Source organism: Triticum dicoccoides, chromosome 7A (assembly GCF_002162155.2).
Source record: "Triticum dicoccoides isolate Atlit2015 ecotype Zavitan chromosome 7A, WEW_v2.0, whole genome shotgun sequence".
Lineage (NCBI taxonomy): Eukaryota > Viridiplantae > Streptophyta > Magnoliopsida > Poales > Poaceae > Triticum > Triticum dicoccoides.
In genome coordinates, this window is record NC_041392.1 from 419,784,028 (window position 1) to 419,806,920 (window position 22,893).

The following is a 22,893-nucleotide window of genomic DNA, read 5'->3' on the forward strand; positions in this document are numbered from 1 at the left end:
TACCCTGCAGCGGAAGGTAGACTACACTAGGCAAGCCATAGTCAAGTATTCAATAGAGTGAAAGCACAATGACTAATACCAGCAATGTAGTAAGGATCGGGTAGGAAGATATTGTGAAGCCACACAGAACACGCAGTCACTCAGTGAAGACAAAAGATAGTGCGAACATACAATGACTTCACAAGGAGTAACAGTAAGTAAAGGGAAGGGAAGATGAAACCAGTGACTCGCTGAAGACAATGATTTGTTGGACCAGTTCCAGTTGTTGTGACAACTGTACGTCTGGTTAGGGCGGCTAGGTATTTAAACCTTAGGACACACAGTCCCGGACACCCAGTACTGAACACGCAGCTCAGGACACCCAGTCCTCACCGTATTCCCCTTGAGCTAAGGTCACACAGACCTCGCCCAATTACTCTGGTAAGTCTTCAAGGTAGACTCCCAAACCTTCACAGACTTCGTTCACCGGCAATCCACAATGTCTCTTGGATGCTCAGAACGCGACGCTTAACCGGCTGGAGGATGCACATTCCTCAAGTGTAATAAGTCTTCAGATCACACAGACAAGAAGACTTAAGTGATGCCTAATTCTCTTTGGCTCTAGGTGGTTAGGGCTTTATCCTTGCAAGGAATTCTCTCTCAAAGGCTTCGAGGTGGGTTGCTCTCAAACGACAAAAGCCGTACTCTGAATCTGAGCAGCCAACCGTTTATGGTTGTAGGGGGTGGGCTATTTATAGCCACTTGGCAACCCGACCTGATTTGTCTGAAATGACCCTGGGTCACTAAGGAACTGACACGTGTTCCAACGGTCAGATTTCAAACTCACACGGCAACTTTACTTGGGCTTCAAGCAAAGCTGACTTGCCTGACTCTGGACAAGATTCGCTCTCAATGTCTTCACTCGAAGACATAGGTTTTGTTTAAGCATCACTTCAGTCATTCTGACTGGTTCTCTTGGACCCCACTTAACAGTACGGTGGTTCCTATGACTCAACACAGAAGAAAGAGAACTACGAAAGATCTAAGTCTTCGAGCTCCATAGGTTTCATGTGGTGTCTTCTCTTGTCATAGTCTTCAATGTGAATATCTTCATATACCACCTTTGGCTTCAATGTCTTCATACATTTTTAGGGGTCATCTCTGGTAGGAAAACCGAATGAATGAGGGACTTCTACCTGTGTTATCCTGCAATTCTCACAAACACATTAGTCCCTCAACTAGGTTTGTCGTCAGTACTCCAAAACCAACTAGGGGTGGCACTAGATGCACTTACAATCTCCCCCTTTTTGGTGATTGATGACAAACTAGTTGAAGTTTTCAACGGGGAATATAATCTGTGAAATTGTAAAGGATAAGGAATTGTCTTCATAAGTTGCAAGGGCTCCCCCTGAAGATGTGCATATAAGTAATTTGCTTTTGGAATGCAAATGCACATGGCAGGTTGTACTTGTGGAGATCCACTTCAACTTATGATGAAAATCCACTATGCATGTGAAAGTATATGAAGATAATGACATGCATAATGGAAAATGGACGTCTGCAGAATGATCTAAGTGCGGAATTTATCATCGCACATGCGGAATTTATCATCGCAACACAAGGTGGCAAATAAGTAGCAGACGACCATCGAGTTTAAGTGTTACAACTCAAAGAACCAAATGTAGCAAAACGAGAGTTGTAAGCACGAAGCAAAATATAAAGCACCTGCCCATATGGACCCGCTTGAAGACTATCAACCTCATATGCTTCTCCCCCTTTTGTCAGTAAGGACCAAAAAGGTTTGAAGACATAGAGCATCTACTCGTTCCCATGAGGAGTAGGTGAAGCAGCAGGGTCGTTGGTGGTGTTTGGCGGTGCTGAAGAGCTTGGAGCAGAGTCGAAGCATGCTGAAGGAGGTGGCGGTGAAGTAGCATCGTCTTCATCCTCGATCACTCTGGCATTCACAGCTGCAGCAGAGGAACAGAACTCAGCGTCTTCAAGGGATGGAGTTCGTCGCAGCACTTCCCTTCGAGGAGGTGTGGAGTCAAACTTGAATCGCTCAGTGAAGCCATCCTCTTGAAAATCATCTTCAGAACACATCAGTGTTAGCCCTTTCCATGTGCGGCGAGAGGTTTCATGGGAAACAAAAGCATTCTTGGTGGCAAGATTGCGAATGCGATTAACATCCACCAAGAGGCTTTGCATCTGACGCTTCAGCCAGTCATGATGCCTATCCTGTTTCTGATGAAGAGCCAGAAGAAGCTCTCGGTCATTGACAACACGAGTGCGCTTCTTGGGTCGTGGAGCAGTTGTACTGTCAGTGGCTTTAGTGAGAGCAGGATGCGGTGCACGTGTAGTGCCAGCCAAAGGATACACATGAGTTATGGCTTCAACGCCTTCAACGTTCTGAGTGAAACTTTGATGTTCTGCATTCTGAAGACTGAGAGGTTCCTTGGCAGGCTCAGGATAGATGGCTTCAATAGACATATCCACATCAGGCAAAAAGATCCGATGGTTGTGGGCCGAGGGCTGATATGAGATAGCGGAGTGAAGTTTGATCAGCCGCATCACCCAAGGGGCGTAGAACTTCAAACCAAACAGATCAGAGCCAGATGCAGCAAGTTGGCGAATGAAGAAATCCTGTGTATTGAAGCATTTTCCATGAAGAATGTAGAAGACCAAAGTCTTCATTGCACCTTCCAGCTTGGCATGGGGAGAATGTCCTTTGATTGGCCAAAGAGTTCGCCTTATGATGTGATAAATGGTTCTTGGCAGATACTCAAGGTCTTCAACGAAGAACTCCATGGGATAAGCAGCATCTTGGGGCAATGGCTTCATCATACTGAGCATCTGACTCATATTAGGTTCAGTCTTCTGAAAGATGCTCTCAATAGCTTCACTATGAAGCTGACAGCCATGCTCGTAGAGATCGCCAGGAGTGGGAAAACCAGTGAGCTCAATGATGTCAAAGGCTTTGGCTTCGTGATGAACGTTTCCTGTCATCCACTCCAGGACCCAAGTCTTTGGATCTCTGCTATACCCGCGGATGTGAAGTGTGGCATAGAATTGGAGCAGCAACTCTTCATTCCAATGCTCTTGGTCAGTGACGAACGGCAGCAGTCCAACCTCTTTGAAGCAATCCAGAGCTTCTTCCAGACAGGGAAGACCAGCTATTGCTTCAATGTCAAGGCGCTTGTGTGGGAAGATGTGACCTTGGTTGTAAAGAACGCATGAGTAATAGCTTCGCTGCGGATAACTCCAGAACCGATCAGATGATATTGTTTCCCTGGAGTAGGGGTTCCTGGAGCTGTTGAAGAATGTGTTGTCTGCTCTGAAGCCATTGATATTGAAGGAGCCAGGTGCTGATGCAGGACCTGGGAACCTTGGCAATCTTGGGATTGGCTTCTGTACCTGAGGCCTGTGCTCAACATGATAGTCGAACTCGGGACCGGCAGGAGACTCAGGAACAAAAGTGGCGGGATCAGTGGCTTCGCTGACTTCTGATGCTTTTGTTGGTGAGAGCTCCACATTAGCTTCAGCCATGACAGCGTCAGTGGCTTCAGTGGTGTTGGTGGTGGCAGCCTCAAGATGTTGAACCTCCACTTGACGAGCAGGAGGATCAGTCACGATCACGTTCTCCTCGAGAACTGCTTCTTGGTGGGACAGGGGAGTGGCAACTTGTGGGACTTCTTCTTCCGCGGCTGATGCGGCCGGATTGTCTTCAGCAGAGACTTGAGGCCTTGGACCTTTGCGAAGCCTGCGCAATGCGGGTGACGCCTGTGGAGTTGCTGTTGGCTGGGCCTCAAGGTCTTCATTCTCTTGTGGGCGATCCGCCCATGAAGCATCCTGTGCAATTGGCGTCAGTGGACGACCAATGCTGATGAGTTCGCTGTGCGTTAGCACAGGCGATGATACCTGTTGGTGTTCTAGCTGAGGAAGGGCTGCATCATCTTCAACATGGTCATGATGACCAATGTCTTCAGCAGCGATGGGATCAGCTGCTGGAAAGTCTTCAGCTTCATGAGCCTCTGTGAAAGCAGGCTCATGGACAGTCAGTTGACGTTCTTGTGGATCGGCGTCGGGGTGAACCATGGAAATGGGTTGAACAATCAAGGGCTCTGTGGGAGCAGCCCGTTCCTTCTTGGTCTTTCTTTTCTTCTTGGTGGGGGCAGTAGCAGAGGCTTCAGGATGTTTTCTCTTCCTTTCTTCAGCCTTAGCAGTCCTGGTCTTCTTCAGTTCTGAAGCGGTTGACCTGGCCTTTGGCTTCGGGCCAGTCATGCGAGTTGGGAAGACAAGGGATCTGCCTCCTGCTGTGGTGCTTCAGGTTCAGCCATAGCGGGCTTCTTTTGCTTCTTGGCAGCCATCCTGGGGTCGATGCCAGGACGCCCAAGGGCCTTGCGCTTCTCAGCCTCATTGTAGGCTTGCACACACCTATCAGCCAGGACCTTCATGCGCTCACGAGAACCCTAAGCTTCTGCACGTTTCTTTAGAAAGGCTTCCTTGAGCTCGTGCAGCATAATGTTGAAATTCTTCACGTCTTGCACGCTGAGCTTGGCCATATTCTTCTTGAACTGAGATTTCTCAAAGTCAATCTTCTGCTTCAGTTCAACAATGTGCTGGGTGATAGCTAACTCTGAAGCAATGGCGCCATGGAAGGCGACACTGAGGCCAATGGGTAGTTGGAGATCGTCGAAGCTGATATTTGGCGTGTCAAACCATTCATCAATAAAGTTGTGAATGATTGTTACATCAAAGAGAGGCGGATCATTGAAGATTTCTGCTTCTTCTTTGCTCTTAATGAGTTGCTCAAGAGCGTCATCTGCTAGATCTTCATCACTTGACAGATCAATGGCATCATTGCACAGAATGGCAGCAGCTGTTAGCTCTTGGCCGGTGTGTGGCAGAGGCATCTTGACCTTCTGGGGCTTGGAGATGCGTGATAAATCTTCAGACTGCACACTATCTTCAGGAGGTGCAGTTGCCAGTGGCTTCGCTCGTGAGATTTTTGGTGAAGAGGCAGGCTTTGAAGCTTTAGGCTTCTTCAACTTCTTTGGCTTCGGCGCTACAGGCGCTTCATCTGATTCAGCGTCAGCTACAGGCTCATTCACTGCAGTCCCTTGAACCAAGATATGGGTGATGAGGCCTTCAAGGTTGTAGAAAGGACCGACGACATTGGGTTCTGCATCTCGTGTGCCATCAGCCCTTGGAGCTGAGGGACCAGGGTTGAAGTCTAGTCCCAATGTCTTCTTGTTTTGCTTCGCTGAGTTCTGGGCAAACTGGAAGTTGCGCTTGAACAGAATGTCGTCACGACACCATAGTAGTGACGATGGGTGTGCATCAGCAGGCTGTGGCCCACGGACCATGCAGGGATAGAAGCCTTGTTCAATGGCTTCATCTCTGGACCTGGGTTGAAGATTCTTGTATAGGATGTCTCCCCACGGTCTCTTGATGTCATTTTTCTCAGCATATTCCTGGGTTACAAATCGGTATTTGAACCATTGTTCTGCCCAATATCTTCGAATCCATTGGATTCGGGTCTTGCACTGATTGTAATCCTCTTCAGGATCTGTCTTTTACAGTTCTGAGAGGTCATCTGGCAGATCTCTAGATGTTTCTCCACGACACTTTCTGCCACCCTTCCTTACTGATTTCTCTGAAGCCATGAACTTTAAACTGAAAGGCTTCAACATGTTCAAAGGCTTCAAAGATTTTCGCTTACTGGAAAAACAGGAACTTGCTTCGGGAGAATTTATATGATGCTGTAAGAATTCCGCAAATGAATGCAGACTATGAGAACCAAGGGATTCTCCCATGGACATGTACCTGTGACAGCATTAAGGTGCGAGGGAAGGGGAAGAGGTCATATGCATTCTCAGAAGATTTTGAATATAAATCAGTTTAGAAGACATTGACCTCATCATGCGAAAACATTCACTCATAGATAAGGAGTTGGTTCCAGATTTGTACGAATCCAGAGATCAGTACAAGTGAGGAATCTAACTACTTTATGAAGCATAAGTGAATATACTAGGCATGTTATGAGATGCAGTATGAGAGAGAGATCTAACTTGTGTGAATAGAAACTGCTTGTGGTAGAAAGTGACAACGCCATAGGATCAACGGTGCCGTAAAAAGGAAGTTTTATTTACCACACTAAGAACTGCTAGACGGAGTGGAAGATGAGGCCGAGCAGTTCGATCTTCTGTGCCCTAACTTGGCGACGGAGGACACCTACGGCGACGGCGGAGAGGACGATGTCCGCGGGCGGCGTGAAGACGGCATCAGAGAGGTTGCGGCAGCGAAGCGCTTCGTCGCCGGTGTCGTCAAGGGCTAGCGGTGGCGCTAGGGTTCGTGCGAGAGTGGAAGAAGATATAATGACCGCCGTGAAGTGTGTATTTATAGGTACAGGGGCGGCACTGCGTTATTACACAGGTGCCCCTGGCGATTCACATCTGAGGAACACGTGGCCATTATGCAGAATTTTGGGGTTTGTTCCACGTCCCACGCACGCCTGGATTGTCGGGTGGTCGTTCCTACTTCTCCGGGTTTCATGTGGAGGAATGAGCATTGAAAGTGGACTTAAGGTTTGTCTTTGTATCTTCTGATGACAAGGACGCAGAGAAGACATTCGACAGTTTCAATAGAATGCATATTGGAGAGATAGAGTTTGAGATAGATAGCATAGAGAGGTTAGGGTCCGATCACATTCACTTAGTTCAAAAGATTCAACAAGAAGACATAGCTATAAGTGAATGTTGTAGAGGACAGAACACTAGTATATATATATAATCAACATAGTGAAGATAATCATGAAGACATGTTTAGATTGAAGCCAAACCAAATGTGAAGACATATCAAGGTAACTCCATGAGTGAAACACTTCAAAATAGAACATTTGGTGGTGGCGTTACCCATCGTATAGGAAGTATTAGACCCAGACACGACGCACAATTATCGTGGCGCTCCGAAGTCAAATTCCACATTAATGTATTCACACTTAGAATGTATGTCTTCATTGATTGAAGATATACTTTACTTCGTGTGTTGCACATATAAGTCATCAATATGCATAAGGGTTAGGATGTGTGCCTATTCACAGGACATTTGAGGATTCCAGGATATTTAGCTCACACCGTAACTTGCAAAATCTCTTCTCATCCAAGGGCTTGGTGAAGATATCTGCCAATTGCTCTTCAGTGTTGACGTGTATGATATCAATATCTTCCTTCACAACATGATCTCTGAGAAAGTGATGACGAATTTCAATGTGCTTTGTCTTCGAGTGCTGAACTGGGTTGTTGGCAATCTTGATGGCGCTTTCATTGTCGCAGTAGAGTGGCACTTGCTTCAGATGAATGCCATAGTCCTTGAGCGTTTGCTTCATCCACAGAAGTTGAGCGCAGCAAGATCCAGCAGCAATATATTCAAATTCAGCAGTGGAGAGAGATACACAGTTCTGCTTCTTTGAAGACCAACATACAAATGATCTTCCCAGAAAATGACATGTGCCTGATGTAGACTTGCGATCAACTTTGTCACCAGCATAATCAGCATCCGAGAATCCAACCAGATCAAACTCTGAACCCTTTGGATACCATAATCCTAGAGTTGGGGTGTGAGCCAAATATCGAAGAATTCGCTTCACAGCTAAGTGATGCGACTCCTTTAGTGCCGCTTGGAATCGAGCACACATGCAAACACTATGCATAATATCTGGCCTAGATGCACATAGATAAAGTAAAGAACCAATCATGGAGCGGTATACCTTTTGATCGAACTCTTTACCATTGTCGTCAGGACCCAGATGATGCTTGGCTGGCATTGGCGTCATGAAGCCTTTGCAGTCTTGCATACCAAACTTCTTCAGGCAATCTTTGAGATACTTCTCTTGAGATATGAAGATGCCGTTGTGTTGCTGTCGTATTTGAAGACCGAGAAAGAACTTCAGCTCTCCCATCATAGACATTTGATATTGCTCTTGCATCATATATCCAAACTCTTCACTGTACTTCTGATTGGTGCAGCCGAAGATAATGTCATCCACATATATTTGGCACACAAATAGTTCACCATCATATGTCTTCGTGAAGAGAGTGGGGTCGAGGGAACCAGGTATGAAGCCTTTGCTCTTCAGGAAGTATTTGAGTGTGTCATACCAGGCCCGAGGGGCTTGTTTGAGGCCATACAGTGCCTTGTTGAGGTTGTATACCATGTCAGGATGTTTTGGATCTTCAAAGCCAGGTGGTTGTGCAACATACACTTCTTCTTCAATATTGCCATTGAGAAAGGCGCTCTTCACATCCATAAGTATGTTGTGATGATTTGCATAGGCCAGCAGTATGCGTATGGCTTCAAGTCTAGCCACAGGAGCAAATGTTCCATCGAAGTCAATGCCTTCCACTTGAGTATATCCTTGAGCAACGAGACGAGCTTTGTTTCTGATAACTTGACCGTGCTCATCTTGTATGTTGCGGTATAGCCATTTTGTGCCTATTATGTTGTGCTTCCGAGGATCGGGACGCTTGACCAGTTCCCATACATTATTCAGCTCAAACTGTTGAAGGTCTTCTTGCATAGCTTGAATCCATTCAGGTTCCATGAAGGCTTCTTCAACTTTCTTGGGTTCTGTTATTGAGACGAATGCGAAGTGCCCACAGAAATTTGCTAGCTGAGTTGCCCTTGAACGAGTGAGTGGACCGGGTGCATTGATGCTATCAATTATTCTTTCAATCTACACTTCATTGGCAACGCGAGGATGTACAGGGCAAAGATTTTGCTCTTGCTGATCATTGTCGTTGTTAGAAGGAATGTCTTCAGGCTGAGCATTGTCTTCATGTTGATCAGGTGCTGAGATGATAAGTTCCTCTTCAGGATGTGCTTCAGAAGGTATAATTTCTCCAGTTCCCATTAGCTTGATTGATTCACTGGATGGAACTTCATCTAGCACATTTGGCAGTTGCTCTCTTTGTGAACCGTTGGTCTCATCAACCCGCACATCCACTGTTTCAACCACTTTGTAATGAAAGAGATTGAAGACTCTGTAGGAGTGCGAATCCTTTCCATATCCAAGCATAAAACCCTCATGTGCTTTTGGTGCAAACTTTGAGGTGTGATGTGGGTCCTTGATCCAGCACCTGGCGCCAAATACTCTGAAGTAACTGACATTTGGCTTCTTGCCAGTAAGGAGCTCATAAGATGTCTTGTTCAGAAGCTTGTGAAGATAAACACGATTGATTGTGTGGCATGCAGTATCAATGGCTTTAGGCCAGAATTTTCTTGGAGTCTTGTATTCATCTAGCATCGTTCTGGCCATCTCAATTAGTGTTCTGTTCTTGCGTTCGACGACCCCATTCTGCTGTGGCGTGTACGGGGCTGAGAATTCATGTGTAATGCCCAAGGTATCAAGATATGTATCAAGGCCAGTGTTCTTGAATTCAGTGCCATTGTCACTTCTGATATGCTTTATCTTGGCGCCATAGTTGTTCATTGCTCGATTGGCGAAGCGTCTGAAGACATCCTGCACTTCAGTCTTGTAAAGGATTATGTGCACCCAAGTATATCTAGAATAATCATCAACAATGACAAAGCCATAGAGACAAGTAGTAGTAGTAAGAGTTGAGTAATGAGTGGGACCGAAAAGATCCATGTGAAGCAATTCAAAGGGTCGAGTAGTGGTCATGATTGTCTTCGAGGGATGTTTGGCCCTCGTCATCTTTCCTGCCTCACAGGCACCGCATAAGTGATCTTTCTTGAACTTGACGCCCTCGATGCCTATGACATGCTTCTTCTTTGCCAGGGTGTGGAGGTTCCTCATGCCAGCATGCCCAAGCCTCCGATGCCAGAGCCAGCATTCTGAAGCTTTTGCTAGAAGACATACGGCAAGCTGTGGTCCCGCTGAGAAATCTACCACGTACAAATCATCTTTTCGATACCCTTCAAATACTAGAGACTTGTCAGATTCCATTAGGACAAGGCAATGATATTTTCCAAATATTACGATCATGTTTAAATCGCAAAGCATTGAGACAGACATTAAGTTGAAGCCAAGGGATTCAACAAGCATGACTTTATCCATGTGTTGATCCCTTGAGATTGCAACTCTACCTAGACCCAATACCTTACTTTTACCAGTGTCAGCAAATGTGATGTGGCTCTTGTCGGATGGATGTAAGGTTGAGTCCATAAGAAGGCTTCTTTTTCCAGTCATGTGATTTGTACACCCACTATCAATAATCCATTCTGAAGACGCTGGTGTCGTACCCTACAGTGCAGTTAGGGGGATAGGCTTCACGAAGAGAATTGTGAAGCAAAAACATTTGACGAACCAATGGGTTATGAAAGCTTAGATCCAGATTAGGACTAATAGGGAAAGTAGCAAGCGATTCAGGAATGAAGTACATAGTAAGACCATTCGGGCATTTGATCTTGCGCCCTACAAGATGTTTAAGGTCCCCAGCAATAGCGTCAGACGATTTCGGTTTTCTGCTGGAGACCTTTCCCTGCAAAAGAGAGTTAAGCTTTCTTAGCCACCCACATCTTCAAGGGTGGCTTAGAAGCAATAAGTCTAAGTGCAGCATCTGAGAACTTTGGCTTTGGAGCCCTAGCAAACAGTCTTGCAGGTGGACAATAGTACTCATAAGAATAAGCAGAATAGTTCTTGGTCTTATGAACATGGCGGTTTGATGAACCGCTCTCATATTCATAGGCCTGAGTATGGTTTCCCTGCAAAACATTTGCGTTAGTGCGACTCAGGTGAGTCCTCTGTCTGTATGAAGGCTTTGGACCGTATGAAGCCTTTGGTCTGAGGTTTGTCTTCTTCACGTGAGGTGTCATGATGACATTCACAGGAAGATTCTCCAGACACCTTTTAGGAACCCAGATCTTCTTCATAGGCGGTCCATTCCTGCAGTTAGTACCAATGTACCTGGCAAACACTTCACCATTCTGATTCTTAAATAGTTTATAGTTTGCATCAAAGGATTCATCAATGATAATGGGGTTAGCACAAGTGAAGCCAGATAGATTGGATGGATTTGCTGAAGGTTCCTTTGCAGCAACCCACGTGGTTTTGGGGTACTGCTCAGGTTTCCAGTAAGAGCCATCAGCATTCATTTTCCTTACAAACCCAACACTCTCTTTCCTCGGGTTTCGGTTCAGAATCTGTTTTTTGAGGACATCACATAGTGCCTGATGCCCTTTAAGACTTTTGTACATCCCTGTTTCAAGCAATGTCTTCAACCTAGCATTCTCATCAGCAATAGCAGTGGTATCCTCAGTAGAGGGGTTAGTTACCACATCAACAGTTGAAGATATTGCAACAGTAGTAGCAGTAGAACATTCAGCAACAGAAGTAGCATTATCACGCTCAATGCATTTAAGACATGGTGGTTCAAATCCTTCCTGAGCGGAACTGATCTGTTCGGCGCGAAGTGACTCGTTTTCCTTTTGAAGATCTTCATGAGCCGCTCTCAATTTCTCAATATCTTGCTTCCTTTGAAGATAATCATAGGAAAGCTTTTCATGAGTTGTTGAGAGAGTTTCATGACGACTTTCAAGTTCCTCATACTTAACGTGAAGATTTTTTATGTCTTCAATTAAGGACTCAGATCGAGTCATTTCAGCACCCAACAGATCATCGCTTTTGTCTAACAGTTTTTGAATATGTTCCATGGCTTTCTGTTGTTCAGTTGCAATTTTAGCAAGTGTTTTGTAGCTTGGTCTTGAACCACAGTCAGAGTCATCGTCACTAGATGTTTGATAGTGGGTAGTGCGTGTGTTTACCTTGGCACCGCGTGCCATGAAGCAGTAGGTAGGAGCAGATTAGTCCTCATTTGCATCGGTGTTGGTGATGAAGTCATTGTCCTCAGTGTTGAAGATGGACTTGGCAACGTATGATGTAGCCAGACTTGCGACGCCTGAATCGGACTCCTCCTCAGACTCCACCTCCGCCTCCTCAAAAGCGGACTCCTCCTCTGAATCCATTTCCTTGCCAACAAACGCACGTGCCTTGCCAGATGAGCTCTTCTTGTGTGATGAAGACTTTGAGGAAAACTTGGAAGAAGACTTTGAGTATTTCTTCTTCTTCTTGTCATCAGAGTCATATTCCTTGCTCTTCTTCTTCTTTTTGTTCTCATTGTCCCACTGTGGACAATCAGAGATGAAGTGGCCAAGTTTCTTGCACTTGTGACATGTTTTCTTCTTGTAGTCATGAGCAGAAACTTCATCATTCCTTGAGCTTGATCGGGAAGACTTTCTGAAACCTTTCTTCTTGGTGAATTTTTGGAACTTCTTCACAAGCATAGCAAGTTCCCTTCCAATGTCTTCAGGATCATCCGAACTGCTGTCAGATTCTTCTTCAGATGAGGAGACAGCTTTTGCCTTCAAGGCACGAGTTCGCCCATAGTTTGGACCGTAGATATCTCTTTTCTCAGAAAGCTGAAACTCATGTTTGTTGAGCCTCTCAAGTATGTCAGACGGATCGAGTGTCTTGAAATCAGGACGTTCTTGAATCATCAGGGCTAGGGTGTCAAACGAACTATCAAGTGATCTCAGTAGTGTCTTGACGACTTCATGTTTGGTGATCTCAGTAGCGCCGAGGGCTTGAAGCTCATTTGTGATGTCAGTGAGTCGGTCAAATGTGAGCTGGACATTCTCATTGTCATTTCGCTTAAAGCGGTTGAAGAGGGTGCGAAGGACACTGATTCTCTGATCTCTCTGGGTTGAGACGCCTTCATTGACCTTGGAGAGCCAGTCCCAGACCAGCTTAGATGTTTCCAAAGCACTCACACGGCCATACTGTCCTTTGGTCAGATGACCATAGATGATATTCTTGGCAGTAGAGTCCAGTTGAACGAACTTCTTGACATCAGCAGCAGTGACACCTTCTCCAGCCTTGGGAACGCCGTTCTTGATGACATACCATAGGTCGACGTCAATGGCTTCAAGATGCATGCGCAGCTTATTCTTCCAGTAGGGATATTCAGTTCCATCGAAGACGGGGCACGCAACAGAGACTTTAATTATCCCTGCAGTCGACATAGCTAAAACTCTAGGTGGTTAAACCGAATCACACAGAACAAGGGAGCACCTTGCTCTGATACCAATTGAAAGTGCGTTATATCGACTAGAGGGGGGGTGAATAGGCGATTTTATGAAAGACTTCAATACGTGGAAGTTATGAAGACAAACGATAGAAATAAACCTATTACCCCGCAGTGGAAGGTAGACTACACTAGGCAAGCCATAGTCAAGTATTCAATAGAGTGAAAGCACAATGACTAATAGCAGCAATGTAGTAAGGATCAGGTAGGAAGATATTGTGAAGCCACACAGAACACGCAGTCACTCAGTGAAGACAAAAGATAGTGCGAACATACAATGACTTCACAAGGAGTAACAGTAAGTAAAGGGAAGGGAAGATGAAACCAGTGACTCGCTGAAGACAATGATTTGTTGGACCAGTTCCAGTTGCTGTGACAACTGTACGTCTGGTTAGGGCGGCTAGGTATTTAAACCTTAGGACACACAGTCCCGGACACCCAGTCCTGAACACGTAGCTCAGGACACCCAGTCCTCACCGTATTCCCCTTGAGCTAAGGTCACACAGACCTCGCCCAGTCACTCTGGTAAGTCTTCAAGGTAGACTCCCAAACCTTCACAGACTTCGTTCACCGGCAATCCACAATGTCTCTTGGATGCTCAGAACGCGACGCCTTACCAACTGGAGGATGCACAGTCCTCAAGTGTAATAAGTCTTCAGATCACACAGACAAGAAGACTTAAGTGATGCCTAATTCTCTTTGGCTCTGGGTGGTTAGGGATTTATCCTCGCAAGAAATTCTCTCTCAAAGGCTTCAAGGTGGTTGCTCTCAAACGACAAAAGCCGTACTCTGAATATGAGCAGCCAACCATTTATGGTTGTAAGGGGTGGGCTATTTATAGCCACTTGGCAACCCGACCTGATTTGTTCGAAATGACCCTGGGTCACTAAGGAACTGACACGTGTTCCAACGGTCAGATTTCAAACTCACACGGCAACTTTACTTGGGCTTCAAGCAAAGCTGACGTGCCTGACTTTGGACAAGATTCGCTCTCAAAGTCTTCACTCGAAGACATAGGTTTTGTTCTTCCCTGTTTGAACCAACTCTTAGATTCGACTGTATGAAGTAGCTTTACCTCTAATAATAGTAAACATCTAGCTGGCTTTGGAACAACCGACGAAAGTAGAAAAAGATCCACACGCAGCCACATGGGGAGCTGGGGCAGTAGAGCAAGGCAAGTTTCGAAGGAATATATACCTGAGGGTCGTCGACATGTGGCAAAGACGACATTCGGAGGTTGCATCTTGTCCACAATACCGCAGACAGGAAGAAGGGGTCGGAGGCCCACCCGAGCTGGCGCTGTCTCGGAGAGAACGACACGGCAGCCGATCGGGACGCGCGGGCAGCCGTTGGTCTCCTCCCTCGCCACCGACGACAGTGTGAATGATGCACCTACACCCCTGCCCCGGTCGAGGTGGTCCGGCCGGATTTGTGACCAACCTTGAGTAGAGAGACAGTGTGGCCACCTATGCCTTGCTTGGATCCAGAGAGCATGAGAGAGTGAAAGAGAGGAACCCTAGTAAAGCAAGCGCCAAGGCTACCTCTTATATATATAGTGGAGTGATTTTGTTGTACCAGCTTCAAACAAAATGCGCTCCTACGTGTACCCGCGAGTGGGTGTGAGAGAACTAGTGCGTGCGTGCACCTCTTCTCTTCATGAGAGGATAATATACTATGCCCAAAGAACGTTCGCCACAAGAGTAATAGTATAAGTGTGTGACACGTGAGTTAAAATAAAATGTGCGCGGCGTCTTTTGTTTTTTACAAGTTCTAAGGGTAGGGTGTGAAGTGCACATATGTGTGTGATGTCTACCTGCAGATAGATGGTGGGTGCGAGAGGACTCGGGAGAGTCATGACTCATGAGGGTGCGTGTGTGCGAGAGAGAGAGGGGCACATATCAATGCAATGCATGTGTTCATAAATCATATTTGACAAACGTTCACCACAAGTAATTCCTGACGAACACCGTAAGAACCATTAGATCGGCATCCGACAGTGTCAGTTTTGCCATGTCATTTAATAGAACAACCACTCCTCCGACACACAAATCTTCCACATGAGTGTTAGCAGCTATCGTATGCTCCTCCCTCCATTCCAAAATGCAGTGCATATAGCTTTATTGAAAATTCGAACCTCACAAACTTTTACCGAGTTTTCGTGTACCAAAATGCACATATAGAATACCCATTATATATCATTTCATTCATCTTCAAGAGGTAATTATAAAGATGGGGAAGGAGTGTACAAAGAAAGACCGTCGTATCAACTGCAGCAATTTCAACCATCCTTTGGTGTGGAGGAATATCATAGGAACTCTATATGATATGATTTTTATTGGATTTTTTCCTTTAGTGCCAATTGGTTCATAGGAATAGATTCATATACTCCACATTTCAAAGGAAAATAAACATGATATCATTCTCAGAGAAAAAGAAGAACTGTTGCAAAGCAGTAACCAATCCTCACTCACTTTTTTGTTTCATTGTCATTGTGATTGTGTTTTCCTTTCAGTGGTCTCTTAGTATTCGTCAGTTTCATGATGGACCAAGGAGAACCAGGCAAAGATCTACCGATATTGGAGCAGACGCGGGAGGATGATCCCCATGAGACAGAGAGCTCCAAGAATATGGAGGCAGCTACCGAGCCGACCCCAGATACGCTCACGGCCACTACTGAGATGGTCAACGCTCCGTTTGAGGTTACAGCCCCCATGGCCCTGTAGGAGTAGTTTTCCCCCTTCGAGGATGTGCCCCCCCCTGTTGAGCTATACATGGTGATTTTCTTCTTTGCCGATCTCGATTGTGGTTTTTCATCTAAGTATGTGGTGATGAATAATGCAAAACTTTATTAGCTTCGATGCCATCCTATACATAGTGGTGCAAATAACTTGTGTTTCTTATACTGGAAAGTAATTTAGAAATTGTTTCAGTTTCAATTACATCCCTGATGCAGACAACGATTGTGTGGTTATACATGTCACTTGCTATGAGGCGGATGGCCTGAATATACGCACTGGGGAAGCAGAGTTCTTAGGCTGTTGGATCCTGTAAGCCATTTGCGCTTATACCAATGTCGAGTTGTATTCCAGCCTCACTGTTGTCACGCGTGTTGTCCAGGGTGTACTGAAGCACAAGAAGTTCAAAGCTACTCCTTTGTTTGTGAGGCATAATAGTCTTGTCAAGCTTACGAAGAAAGATGACGAGGCATGCCTCCACAAACAAGTTTATGAGTGGTAAGGCCACGAGTTTATGAGTGACGTCCTCGATGATGTTCATGGCAAGGTCTGTCTTGTGTCCAACTCAAATAGATCGAGGCATGAAATAGTTGCCCCAGCTAGTGTTTAATACTCCCTCTGATTCTTTTTTGTCTGCATCTAAGTTTTTCTCCTTTTTCCCCTTTTAGTCTGCGCGCTAGCCTTTTACCCCTAAGTCTTCCAAAACTACCCTTGCTTTACCGCTGTGCATGTGGATGAATTAACTTCTTACAAGAAAGGAGCGTGGGCATGCAGTGGTCGAGCAACGTCAACAGCGTGCATGCGAGGGAGTGGGGAACAATGAGGAATGAGGCTAGCCAATGAACTCATCTATAGTTACAACAGCGCAATAATATCGTGCATGCAGATCACAAGCCAGCTCATGGGTAAAATAGTCCAGATTTTTGGTTCCGTAGCTTTCCTTCATATCCGTGACTGCTCTTAGACACAAACTAAATAGGAACGGAGGGAGTAGTAGTTTGGATTGTGTCAAATTATCCAAACCTTGCCTATTATCGAGCCCTCTGGGGCTAGTACTCTATTTGAATCCGTCAATGGGAGCTGCTGCTACTTTTGTGTGCCCGTGAATCATGTGGGAACCATCGTAATTGTTGCTGAAATAGATGTGTCCTCACTAGTTTTTTCAAGAATATAGCATGGTAAGACATAAGTTGTCATGGTTTATCATACGAGTAGTGTGTGTTTGATGAAATAGAGTAATCGTTTGAGAACTGTGCACCGACGTATACATAGGGTACGTAAGGCCGGTTAAGTACTTGTAAATATTGTTGGTGCTACCCCACTTGTAAGCAGTTGTGCAAAACACGACACATTGACTCAGCTTGCTTCAACACTAGGCTATCAACTAGCTAACGATCAATAATATGTTGTCTGACATATAAGCAACTAAGTATCTTGTTATAGTGGTGCATGCAGCTAGCTGAGGCCACAATGTAAATTCCAAACGTTCACACGCTAGTCCAGCGTTCATGTGGGACACTCATATTATACTCGGCTTCATAAAAAACTTGAAAAGCATAAGTTAAGGAATTTTATACATCTCAATGATTCATAGAACATAACAAACATATACTAGTTCACAGCAAAAGACAGAGTTGCGAGAAGGTTTACAAATCAGGAAAAATCAAGCAAGGCTTCTCTAAGCAAAGGGCTTCCCTACGCAGGCTTTAATTTCCTGGAGTTCACTTTGGTTTTTTCTTGTTGCCACCATCCAGAGTTAGGTTCTCTCATTCCAGAATAACCAATTATAAATTGTGTTCTTAGCTAGAATGTTGAACTAAACCACGTAGTGTACTGACCATCTGAAATTCTTCTGCATTCCACTAAATTTAAGCACCGCTATTTGCAGAAATAAGCAGACCACAATGCCTCTAGTCCGCGCACCTGTCCCAAAAACCTTCGTGTAGCCGTGCCAACTAGTCCTCGGTCCATGGATGAATGGGTAGAAAGTGCATTCCAGACTAGGATGTAGTTTTTTTCGCTCGTCCCAGCACTGCAATCAAGAAGTAAAACGTACGAATCAGCTTCTTTTAGATTGCGTTGGTCATTCTACCTAGTTACTGCCAATGTAGGAATACCTGGAAGACGGGTGGTTAGAGGACGGTGGCTAGGAATAGCCACCTCATTCTATGCAGTTCTACTAAAATCGAGGTGTGTACTTTTGATTGCATAGATATAAACGATATGGAGACAGACATCCCTGTTTGCGCAAATACGAAATACGGTTATTTAAACAGTACGGTTATTTGCAGTGGAAAATGATTAATAGCATCATCTATTGTGTAATAATTGGCAGTACATTGACAGTATGAAAGTGCCCTTAAGTAACTAGCATCACATCACATAAACACTGCCACTAGATTAACATGCAGAACAATAGCATTAGTATTACTGTCATGAGAGTAGCAGATGGTTAGTAAATGTGCAATCAAATTTGTGCAGTTCCACTGGGACGAAGCAATGTTAGCGGTGTGAGATTTAAGTGTAACTGCAAAAACACAATTCATGGGAAATAAAGCAAGACATAAGCACTTCATAAAATGGTGGTATCTACTACTTTCCCCCTGTTTCCTCTTAGAACCAAGTCCTGGATTCATGCTACAGCTTTCCCACTTCCTTCCCTGTTTGAACCAACTCCTAGATTCGACTGTATGAATTAGCTTTACCTCTAATAATAGTAAAAGTCTAGGTGTCTTTGGAACAACCGACGGAGGTAGAAAAAGATCCACACGCAGCCACGTGGGGAGACAGGGCAGTAGAGCAAGCCAGGTTTCGAAGGAATATATACCTGAGAGTCGTCAGCATGTTGCAAAGACGGCGTTCGGAGGCCGCATCTTGGCCACAATACCGCAGGGAGGAAGAAGGGGTCGGAGGCCCACCCAAGCTGGTGCTCTCTCGGAGAGAATGAAACGGCCGCCGATGGGGACGCGCGGGCATTTGTTGGTCTCCTCCCTCACCGTCGACGACAGCGTGAACGATGCACCTACACCCCTGCCCCGGTCGAGGTGGTCCGGCCAGATTTGTGACCAGCCATGAGCAGAGATATAGTGTGGCCATCTATGTCTTGCTTAGATCCAGAGAGCATGAGAAGAGTCAAAGAGATGAACCCTAGTAAAGCAAGCTCTATGGCTCCTGCTTATATATATTCTGGAGTGATTTTGTTGTATCAGCTTCAAAAAATGTGCTCCTACGTGTACCCGCGAGTGGGTGTGAGAGAACTAGTGCGTGCGTGCACCGCTTCTCTTCGTGAGAGCACAATATACTATGCCCAAAGCACGTTCTCCACAAGAGTAATAGTATAAGTGTGTGACATGTGAGTTAAAATAAAAGGTGCGCGACGTCTTTTGTTTTTTTAGAAGTTCTGAAGGTAGGGTGTGAAGAGCACATATGTGTGTGAGGTCTACCTGCAGAGAGACGGTGGGTGCAAGAGGACTCGGGAGAGTCGTGACTCGTGAGGGTGCGTGTGTGCGTGAGAGAGAGGGGGCACATCTCAATGCAATGCATGTGTCCATAAATCATATCTGACAAACGTTCGCCACAAGCCATTTCATGGCGAACGCCGTAAGAACCGTTAGATCGGCATCCGACAGTGTTAGTTTTTCCATGTCATTTAACAGAACAGCCACTCCTCCGACACACAAATCTTCCACGTGAGTGTTAGCAACTGTCGTATGCTCCTCCCTCCGTTCCAAAATACAATGCATATAGCCTTATTGAAAATTCGAACCTCACAAACTTTTACGAGCTTTCGTGTACCAAAATGCACATATAGAATACCCAGTATATATCATTACATTCATCTTAGAGAGGTAACTATAAAGATTGGGGAGGAGTGTAGAAAGAAAGACCGTCGTATCACCTGCAGCAATTTCAACCATCCTTTGGTGTGGAGGAATATCGTAGGAACTCTATATGATATGATTTTAATAGGATTTTTTTTCCATTAGAGCCAATTGGTTCATAGGAATAGATTCATATACTCCACATTTCAAAGGAAAATAAACATGATATCATTTTTATAGCTTTAGAGCCACTTGGTTCATATGAATGGATTCCTATACTCCCACAATTTCAAAGGAAAATAAACAATAGCGTATATTCAATAGACACGTTCCTATGATGTGAACCAAATGACATCTCTTTTCTAATCCCTACTCATAGGAATTGAGATACATGTCATCTCTTTCCCTACAACTTCCACGTATACATCTTCTATTCCTAAATAGCTAGTACAACCCGCTAGTAGCTTTTTTCCTAGACATACAACTATGGCACAAGAACACGTCATGCATGCAAGTCATAAATCACATTGTTTTTGTACTCTATGCATGCAAGCACCACATCATCAATTCGTGCATGTTACTCATAAGTTATTTCTTGCATTAGATTTTGTATTGACAATGTATGTGTTGGTCACATGCACACATATGTAGTTCAAATTCACATTTTTGTTAGAAATATCATTATTTTAATTACAATTCATTTTTTCTCTGTGTACTCCCTCCGTCTACGTGTGTAAGTCATCTTTCAAAAACCAATAATCCCAAAACAGTTAGGCACGGTACATTAACTCCCTCCTCGTTTCTTGTTTCGTGACATATCAACCAATACGAGATGTGGGCCGTGCATGCTTTCAATGGCTTGAGACATTAAAACATGACGTGGTTAATTCATTGCATGGAATGCTATTAACTAGCAAAAAAACCTAAGATGACTTATACACCTAGACAGAGGGATTATTACATTTTCATTTTAAGCATACATTTCACTTCCCATTAGTTATAGATGTTTTTGGAGGAACTTTTATGCATTATTTTGAGTAGAGTAGCAAATTTCACGTGGCCGCGGGTATATCAAAATGCAGGGCCCATGCATCATTGCCTTTCGGTCGAACCTACGTCCACAATTTTTTGTACGTATATCTCCACTAGTCCCTGAACCCAAAATGATGCCTCGTTCCCATAAAACCAAGCGGCCCACACATATTAACGCATCGACTCAAACTCAATCACTCTCCTGTTTACTACGACGTGGCCCCGCACGCTGTAGTACTCCTACAAACCCTACCGCCGCACGCATCATCAGTTTTCTTCAAGAAGACGAGGGAGAAGCGGATTTGTAGTGGGGGAGCTTTAAAAAAAGGATTTGTAGTGGAGGCTCCTAACCTAGGGTGCCCTAGGTAGCTGCCGCACACATCATTGGTTTTATCTTTTCTTTATGCTCTTGCACCCTAGAGTGAAATGATGGTTGCTCCGTTCGTCCAGCTTAATGCGGGAAGGTGGGGCTTTGTGATTTGACCCCTCATTGCTCATTTATTACTATTGCGCTGCTACGACCGGGGTACCTCCAAGTCCAACCGCTGCTCCGAACTGTAATTTGGTGCATCGCACGTGGAACAAGATGGTGGATGAGCCACATGCCGGCCAAAGGGGTCCTGTTAAGTGTGTCACCATTTCGTGTGCGGACTGACCCTGCTTGAGTTGCTATGCCAACACGACAAGAGAAACCTACTACTTGGTTTTTCTCCTTGGTTAATCCCGACTATATTGATCTAAAAAGATAATAGTCCCTCCGTCTTGGTTTATAGGGCATGGACGTAGTTCTAGGTCATCCATTTGACTAACTAAATATGAGTTACTATGTCACAAAAAGTATATCATTGGATTCTTAAGCGAATGTAGTTTCTAAACATATACTCCCTCCGTCTAGGTGTGTAAGTCACCTTATGAAAACCAAATAATACCAAAACGCGTAGGCACGGTACATTAACTCACTCCTCGTTTCTTGTTTCGTGACATATCAACCAATAAGAGATGTGGGCTGTGCATGCTTTGAATGACTTGAGACTACCAAACATGACATGCAGTGGTTAGTTCATTGCATGCAATGCTATTAATTAGCAAAACGGCATTAAGTTCTCTCGTTTTCCTCTCCGCCTTGGTCACGGTGCACAACCTAAGATGACTTACACACCTAGACGGAGGGAGTACTATTCATCATGTATATAGCCAGTTAAATTCTCAACCTAGAATGACGTGCATGCCCTGTAAACCGATACAGAGGAAGTAGTAAAAATGAGGTGATTTTACCGAGTGGTGGGCGTGGGAGCATGGCCTGTCATGCAGTCCCACGTGTCATGATGTACCAAGGCGATGGGCGTCCCTCTTGAGGCAGAACAATGGCAGAAGCAATACGTGGTTTTCTTCAAGGATATGGTGGCAAAGCGGATTCAGGGAAGTGTGAAATAATGGTTGCTTCGTCCGTCTCGGAAGGTGCGGCATTGTGATTTGACGTCTCATTGCTCATTACTACTACTGGGGCGCTACAACTGGGGTGCATCCCCCTGCTATTCTGCACTGTTATTTGTTGAGTGATACGTTGACCTGGTTGTATATGTCCCACATGTCGATGAGAGGAAGTACAAAATTGATGAAAGCGAGCGTCTACGGAGGAGTACAAGACACGACTTGGTTTTTGCTGCTTCGCGCGATCCATCGATACAAACCCGTTTTAAAAAAGGCGAGCGTGGGTCTTTTCCCGCGCGGCAGGCAGGGGAGGTTGGCATAGTCTGTTCGAGGCAACGAGGAAAGAAGGGAAACAAGCAAATAAAGATTGAGCGACTTAGTTCTGTGAAAATCTGATTTTACGGAATACGTACCCACTATGGAGGTAGTACTACTTACTACTCCCTCCTTTCCAGTTTATAGGGCTCATCTAAAAAAATAGTTTTTCCATTTTGTAAGTCTCAATTCTACTAGTAGTAGTACCATCACATGTTTGGATTTCGAGGTGTGTTAAATCACCCGATGCAAGCAGTGTCAAGAGAATACTCACCAATGCATGTAGAAGTTCATGGAAATTTAGTGGTCATGCATGCATTCGTTGTAATTAATGCATCGATAAACATAACTTCTTGAGAGAAACAAGCGTACTAATTACTTGTGCAAACTACGAAATTAATTCTGCCACTCACCTTGTACCTTGTGTCGGCGTTCTGGGAACGGGGGTCCCCAGACTTGCCTGCCTGCGGCCTGCGGCGT